The sequence below is a fragment of the Drosophila miranda genome, chromosome 3 (genome assembly GCF_003369915.1).
Source record: "Drosophila miranda strain MSH22 chromosome 3, D.miranda_PacBio2.1, whole genome shotgun sequence".
Taxonomy (NCBI): Eukaryota; Metazoa; Arthropoda; class Insecta; order Diptera; family Drosophilidae; genus Drosophila; species Drosophila miranda.
The window spans coordinates 583,124-590,468 of NC_046676.1; the positions used below are offsets into that span (position 1 = coordinate 583,124).

Genomic DNA, 7,345 nt, shown 5'->3' on the forward strand with positions numbered 1-7,345 from the left:
TGATTAAGTATTCTCTAGCTTCGGACGACAAAAATTAATAGACTCAAAAACATATTAACAAACATGAGCACAAATTTGTTTAATATAATCACTCTACATACCCTGGCCTTTCTTTTCCGTTACATTGATTCAACTTTTTGTACTTAGTTTCAATTTGGTAAGATCTCAAAGTAAACAAACAGTTTCCCGCGTATTTTACTATTGCTTGCAGCTTATCAAACAGCCAGGGATGCATTAAAACAAAAAAGATTTTTGATTTTTTTTTTTAAATTAATGTATGTATTAATTAAATTTGATATTAAAATTAAGTTTCAATAACATGTTTTTTCGAATTAACGTCGAAAAATGTTGCCGCTGGCCCAGTGTAAGGAAATATAATTCAGTTGACGAATAAATAAATTAATGAATAAATAATCAAAGCCATACTCGTCGGAAATAACCATACCTTAAAATCGTTCGCGCAGAATTTGGTGCGCCCTCTTTTATGTTGCCGTTAATCCTTATACGAAAATTTCGATTATCATTTCACCTCGATTTCAATAAGTTTTTATCGTTTAAGGCATATATTCAGCCAGGCTCCGTTTTTCACATTCACAAAAGTGTTCCGATTTACTTTTGAATACACATAAATTGGGGCTCCGTTTTCACATTCCCCAAGATTTATTCGTTTTCATAACATTTTCGTTGACGAAATGAAAAGTAAACGGCTTTTTATACAACGAAACGAACCTTAATTGCACAAGGAAAAAAATAGATCACCTATTGATGCATTAACATAAACTTGAAACCTATATCAGGGTAATTTAACTTTAGCTTTCTTTATAAATAATTTAATTTTACCTCAAACTCAAATTTGGTTCGGAAAAAATTGGCCAAAGGAAAACGAAACGTTTTGGCTGAAAACGTAATCCGCAAAAGTAAGTGAAAAACGGAGCCTGCCTGATTATTTTTTTAGCAGTGTAACATAATTATAAATTAAAAGTTTAAAGATGAGGTGGATTTATTAGGAATCTTTTCAAATGTATTTCCATTGTGTATACCTCTACATCGTTTTACATAGCAGTAATTTGGTTGTACATAAGTTATTAGAGAATTAATTAGACCCATTAGACGATTTCGTTGAACAATTACCCCCTAGAATATATATAGATTTGTTGGCATCTCGTTCACTACCATAAATTTTTCCTGCTTGTTTAGCCATTGATCCTAAGAGATCTTGCGACATTTTGTGTGCGGATCTCAAAGATGACGCCCATTCCTTTAATCCGATTTCATCCTGAAATAACATTATTGGTATTTTTACAATAGTATAACATATAATAATTTGGAATTTCTTACAGAGTTCGTTAAAACAATCCTACCATCTCGACTACCATCATTTATGCGTATTTGAATGCAATTTTCGTTTTTGTGCAAAATAAACTCAGATGAAATGTCCTCTACTTGGTCCATAAATATTAGTTCTGGTTTGTTATTTCCGCTCTCCGAATGAAGTTCCAATCTGATATATATATAAAGAAAACATATTAGAATCAGTTAAAATATAGGCTTGTTTCGTTTTCTCAAATTATGAAATAGATAAGCATTCCTTATGATTCTAATTTTTCGGAAATGTGGATAACACAAAATTTAATGAATTGTACGAGGCGTGGACAAAGTTTGAAATATTTTTGACACAGAGTGATATCACAGGACTTCGGACACAGTACGGTCCTGCAGCTTTTATAGTCTCAGAAATCTTGGCACTCATCAAGACGAACGGAGGGAAAGACGGCTCAAGATCGGGTGATCAAAAATATATACCCAAGCCCTCAAATCGCACAATACACCAATCGATTGATATCCGACATCACGGACAACAATCGAAACTACAAGAAAAAAAGGTGGCAATTCAAAATAACTGCTCTACTTGACAAACTAATTTCCGTCTTCTCCAACACAAATGTGGACTGAGGCTGAGGGGACGATGTCCTACCTCTGACGTACCCACCCTGCCTGAGATCCGGATCCAAGCATATGTATGTGATCTCCCTGCCACGTGCAACAGTCTCCTTGCTCACATTTATTCGTACTTATTCCTTACCCCCATTTTAAACACTTAGCCGTTCATTCTATTCTTTATATGTTTCATCTTAAACGTATTCATGGTTTCATGCGAGGAATAATTCGATCTACAAAGTGGAAGGAGCAACTGTTTACAATTTTTAGTGTGTCTAATGGGAATCGAGAAGTTTATGCGGCCCGACAGACCAGGGCTGTCTTTGTCACCCCTGATCAAGTTGTGCATAAAAATCACACCAATCATTTATCTACGGTTAACTAAGGAATTGAGGTTTACTGATAGCAGTCTACTAGAGTAAGATGGAAGTCTCACAACCGAATCCCAGTTAAGGCAGAGCTAAGAGTAAACAGTTTTCTGTACTGATTCTATACGGTCCTGGTGCACTTTGTACTAAGGGCACCATACGCAGGAGCCGTATTCTAAGATCGGACGAACAAGCGAGGTATAGAGAATCTTTGTTATATAGGGGTCGTCAAATTCCTTTGACCACCTCTTTATAATCCCAAGCACGCCCATGGCCTTGTTTACCATGGTAGAAATGTGTTCAGAAAACTTTAACTTGGGGTCTAACATAACACCCAGATCATCCACCAGACACAGAGTTTAACATCATCCGCATACATAAGTACTCGAAAGTATGTTAATACCGAAGGCAAGTCATTAATAAAGAGTGTGAAGAGTAAGGGGCCTAGATGTCTGCCCTGTCGTACTCCCGCAGAAACCTTTACTGGTAAAGAGAGGGAGTTTTTGAAGAGGACTCTTTGAGACCTGGAACAAAGATAGCTAGAAATCCATCTCAGGAGGTTGGGCGGAAACCCTAAAAGGTCAAGTTTATGTGCTAGAAGGGAATGGTTTACAGAGTCACATGCTTTCCAGAGCGATATGCCATAAAAAATATTGGAAAAAGCCTACCAAAATGGCTTCAAGCGCTGCCTGATCTGTTTGCAGATAAAGTTGTTGCCCGTAAAAATACTTGTGGAAGTGCTTTTTCTGGCTTCGCCAAAACTTTGCTTTGATAGGCAATCACTTTCTCTTGTCCCTCAATTATTTGGGACAACACTCCACCAATTCTTGTGTCACTCGCATCTGTATCCAACATGAACTTCTCTCCTGGTACCGGAAAGGTATCGGCGCAGAACAGAGGAGAACTTTTAATTCTTGACAAGATTTTTCTTCTTCTTCTGTCCATTTGTAGCATTGATTTTCATACCAAAAACCAAAAGAATCGTAGAGAATGACAATATAATCTAGACCTCAGAATCTGAACCAGATCGTATTATTATTATAGCCAAAATGAAGAAATCAATTTTATTCTCTCTCTGTTAAGCTATTAAGCGTTTTTTATAACTGTTGCATTTTTGAATTTAATGAAAGTAGAGAGGTTGAATATAATTCACAATTTATTTGCATATGTATGTAAACCAACTTATCGCGTATGTACATATGGGGGTAATTGGGCGAACGATTGATGCGAGGATGGTAATCTAATAGCTGCGACGATTAGCTCAAGACTGAAAATGCAAGGGCTGACGGGTCAAATTGCCGAGCCCTATGCAGCAAGCTTAGACGCGAGCGAGAGAGTAGGAAAGCCCGAGAGCGTTAGAGCTGCTCGGTGCCGCTGCTAAGCCGAGTACGAGAGATTGCGATATAAGGAGACGAAAGAATTCTGCTGCATATGCATATGCGGTAACAAATGATCTTTACAGTGGGCAATGGAAATGACAACAACAACAAAATGCATTTCCTTTGGGCCGTACCACTGTCAGTAATTTATAATATTTAAGCTGCTTGACCCGACACTCTCACTCTGTCTCTCTCTAACACACACGTTTCATGATCGGCGTTGCCTATTGCTAAAAGTGAGTTCATAGATCTCAGACACTATAAAAGCTAGAGCAACCAAATTTGGTATCCACATTTCTGTGATATCGAAACTGCCCAACTGTATTTCCGCCCTCGCAACGACGACACGTTTTGACTGATTTTCGGTCTCTCTCCCACGCATTCTTTGTCGCGTCGTTCAATATTAGCGCTGTCTGGCGGAGGAGACTATACTATACCATATATACATATATACTATACTGATTATGTATCGGGTATAAATATAGTGTTGCGGTCGCAGCAGTTACTCACAAAGTTCCCCCCGTTTCTTGTCAGTTCATGTAGGCTGCCTGCCACATTTGCAAACCTAGGAACAAATTAGCGATAACACTACTCAACATGACATTGACGCTATGAACCAAATCGATTTTTTTAAAATAAATTTTAGGCTTAAAAATTGTTTAATAATTTCATATATTTTTAAAAGTTAAGAATATAAAAAAAAAATATAATTTTTTATAATCGGGAAGGTTTTTTGGCGGTTTTTTTTCAGAGGCAGTGCTTTTTTTCCACATAGATTAAGTATCTTGCGCCTGGTTGTATTGAACTTTAAAATTCTGAAAAGATGATAAATGCAGCTATAAATCCTACCCGAATAATTTGTATCTTAAGCGTATCGTCTGGAAAAATTTAAGCTTTAAAATTAAAATTTAAAATTTTATATCGATATAAATTCTTTTCTTGTGTTGGAAGTTGCCGAGATTTTTTGGTAACTCTGACATGACATTTAAAAGTAAAAATTTCTCCGTTGTTAGGGTTTAAATTTAGCATTTATTATTCGATGTGGTTTGTGTTTTTTGTTTAGAAGCCGTGGCCGTCCACTTCGATGACGAAGAGGACTAACCGAAGAGAAGGTCAAAGCAATGGACAGTAGGAAAGTTCAATATTTTTTTGTGTGCCTGTATGCACTGAGAGCGTACATAGCATGAGCGCGATAACAGCAAACTTAAGAGAGAGGTTATTGAAGTGTATTGACGGCTGGTGCTCCGAACATACTCCCCCCGTTGAAAGACCAGGGCTTTAAACAGAATCCTCAACTGGAAGGACGCACAGCTTGTTGACGTCTCTATGAGTGGTTCCAAATGGAGTCTTCAACGGTGGCAAGTTTTCATCCTTGATGCAAACGACATCGTTGACCTGGATCGAGGGTTGTGGTGTGCGCCATTTGGCACGTTGTTGAAGCAGAGTCACTCCTCACTCCAACGCTTCCAAAAGATCTGCTAGGCACAGGATACTCGCTGCCAGCGATCAAGTCGATTGAAGTTGAGACCCGTAACGTCTGGCTCAGGGAACTCCATCGGCGGACGACCAATTAAAAAATTTCCGGGTGTAAGGACGCCAAGATCTTCAGGGTTTTCTGAACTTCTGAACCAAAAATGCGTATCATGACTCTGCCTATCTTCCTTGGGCACCAGAGAAATATAATCGAGGGACAGGTACTCCTTCATAAATGCCGAATATTTTGCATAAAGTGCTGGATTACTCACGATCTTGCGCTCCAAATTTTCCAAGCGCCGCTGTGCTTGCAAGTAGGAATCGCCCAACGACTGCAAACTTGACTTCATACGCAAGCGAAAAGATATTCGCCTGAGGGTAAGCGAGCGTGATGGCTGACGAAGTGTTCGTCGCAGTGAAGTTCCTCCTTTATTGCCCTAGCGATTGACTGAAAGATGCTCCACTTCCCAAAATCGACGAACCAAGTCATCGAGCAGAGTGCTGTTTTTGGTGTCATCCGAAGATAAGTTGCGATAAACGACGAGAAGTTGGGGGCCGAGTGCCCGCCACCAGATAGAATCCATCCGAGATGCGTCTTTTGAAGCAAAGGCAATCCAGGCCCAGCTGAATTTGTCCCACACACAGCAACTCAAAGAAAAGTCCGGCTTCGATGAGCAGATCAATCCGCTGCGGCTTATGGAACGGAGGGTAAGCACGCTGGATATTCAAAGGTATAGGCCAATTAGCAGTGCTAATTGAGACGCAAGGTTGACTGTCCGTAATCTTCTTGCAACGAGGGCTGAAGCTAGTGGTGAAATCTGAAATCCGCGATTTCAGAACGAGATCCACCGAGATACCTTCAGTTGAGAAGCTAGCAGCTAGTATTGCGCATTCGAAGCTGATTTGCTAGACGAGTAATTACGAAGTACCATTTCGATCCCAAGTCCAATAGTGACGATAACGACGACGGTGGCTAATAGAACAGGCTCAGGCAGACTCTGGGATACAAGAGCTTACGGTAAGGAGGACGACAATGCAACCATGGCGGTATGACTTGGTTGCGGCTCAATTTAAGAAACAGTATGGAAAATCTCTGTTGGACGAAGGAAATGCAGAAGAGTGCACGAAAGCCTCTTTGCTTCCTTGTGACGATCATTTGGCGATAAACTTTTGCACCGTTGACAATTGGCAATCATATGGTTCGTGTCCATACACAACACACAGGAAACGGAAGCGCACGATACTACGACCGATTTTCTATGATGAGTACTCACGGTTTTTCCCGACTTGCCAACCTGACCATAGCACGGAGTGATAAATGCCTTCAAGGGTACGACTCGTTCATCTCCAACGAACTAATGGTGTCCAACTCCACTCAGCTCAAACAGGACCGAAAATTCTGTAACTTCTCGATAGCAGTCAGCTCAGCTTCACTGTCAATAACAGCTGTAAACATAGAATATAAGCTTGTCCACTCTGTAAAGGCTCGGCTGAGCTTGAATAGCTGCAGCTGTGGCAAGCGCGATCCATTGGATATGTACATAATGGATTGGGATTCACTTGGGTTCATTTGAAACGTAGAACAATGCGTGGGCTGCGAACGATTGCCCAACTCACGCTGTAGAATGGTCCTCAATGATAAGATGAACGAGTCGAATTTTCTAGGTATTTCACTGGACATGAACTCAAAATCCGCTTTCTCCAAACTGGTGTGTGCCACAAGAAAATTAGATTTCAGCTCCGTCAGTGATTCCAACAGTCCTAGCAAGTCACATTCATCCATTTGGCGAGCTTTTCATCAGCCTATCGAAAACTCGAACTCTAGCTTTTAGCCACATGAAGGAAATCATCGATGCACGGAATCGGGTGCTGGCTGCGTTCGCACTAACTTTTTGACTAGATGGAGCATCACCAACTATCACAGTATTACTATCATTGCCCAAGCCAATGATCCACTTTTTCTAACAGTTATGCACAAACGAATAATCGAGATGTTTGCTCTGTTTCGAATTCGAATTCCAGAACGAGATATGTGTAGCCGAGAGCTGGCTGAAGCAAACGACGAAAGAGAAAACGAATAGCGGATCACTAGAACTGGCACGGTCGGCCACAACGATAATATACGTTTTATAGTGAGATCTAACAGAAGTACGGATACCAAATTTGGTTACTCTAGCCTTAATAGTC

The 7,345-nt window shown here is 40.1% G+C and overlaps 1 long non-coding RNA gene across 1 annotated transcript; it reads right to left on the bottom strand.

The window, feature by feature from the left end:
- Positions 1–982: 982 nt before the first annotated feature.
- Positions 983–1,516, bottom strand: LOC117188398. Its single transcript, XR_004472569.1, has 2 exons — positions 1,339–1,516; positions 983–1,276 (listed from the first exon to the last, which is right to left on the bottom strand). It is a non-coding gene; the product is annotated as an uncharacterized LOC117188398 (long non-coding RNA).
- Between the last annotated feature and the right edge of the window lie 5,829 nt (positions 1,517–7,345).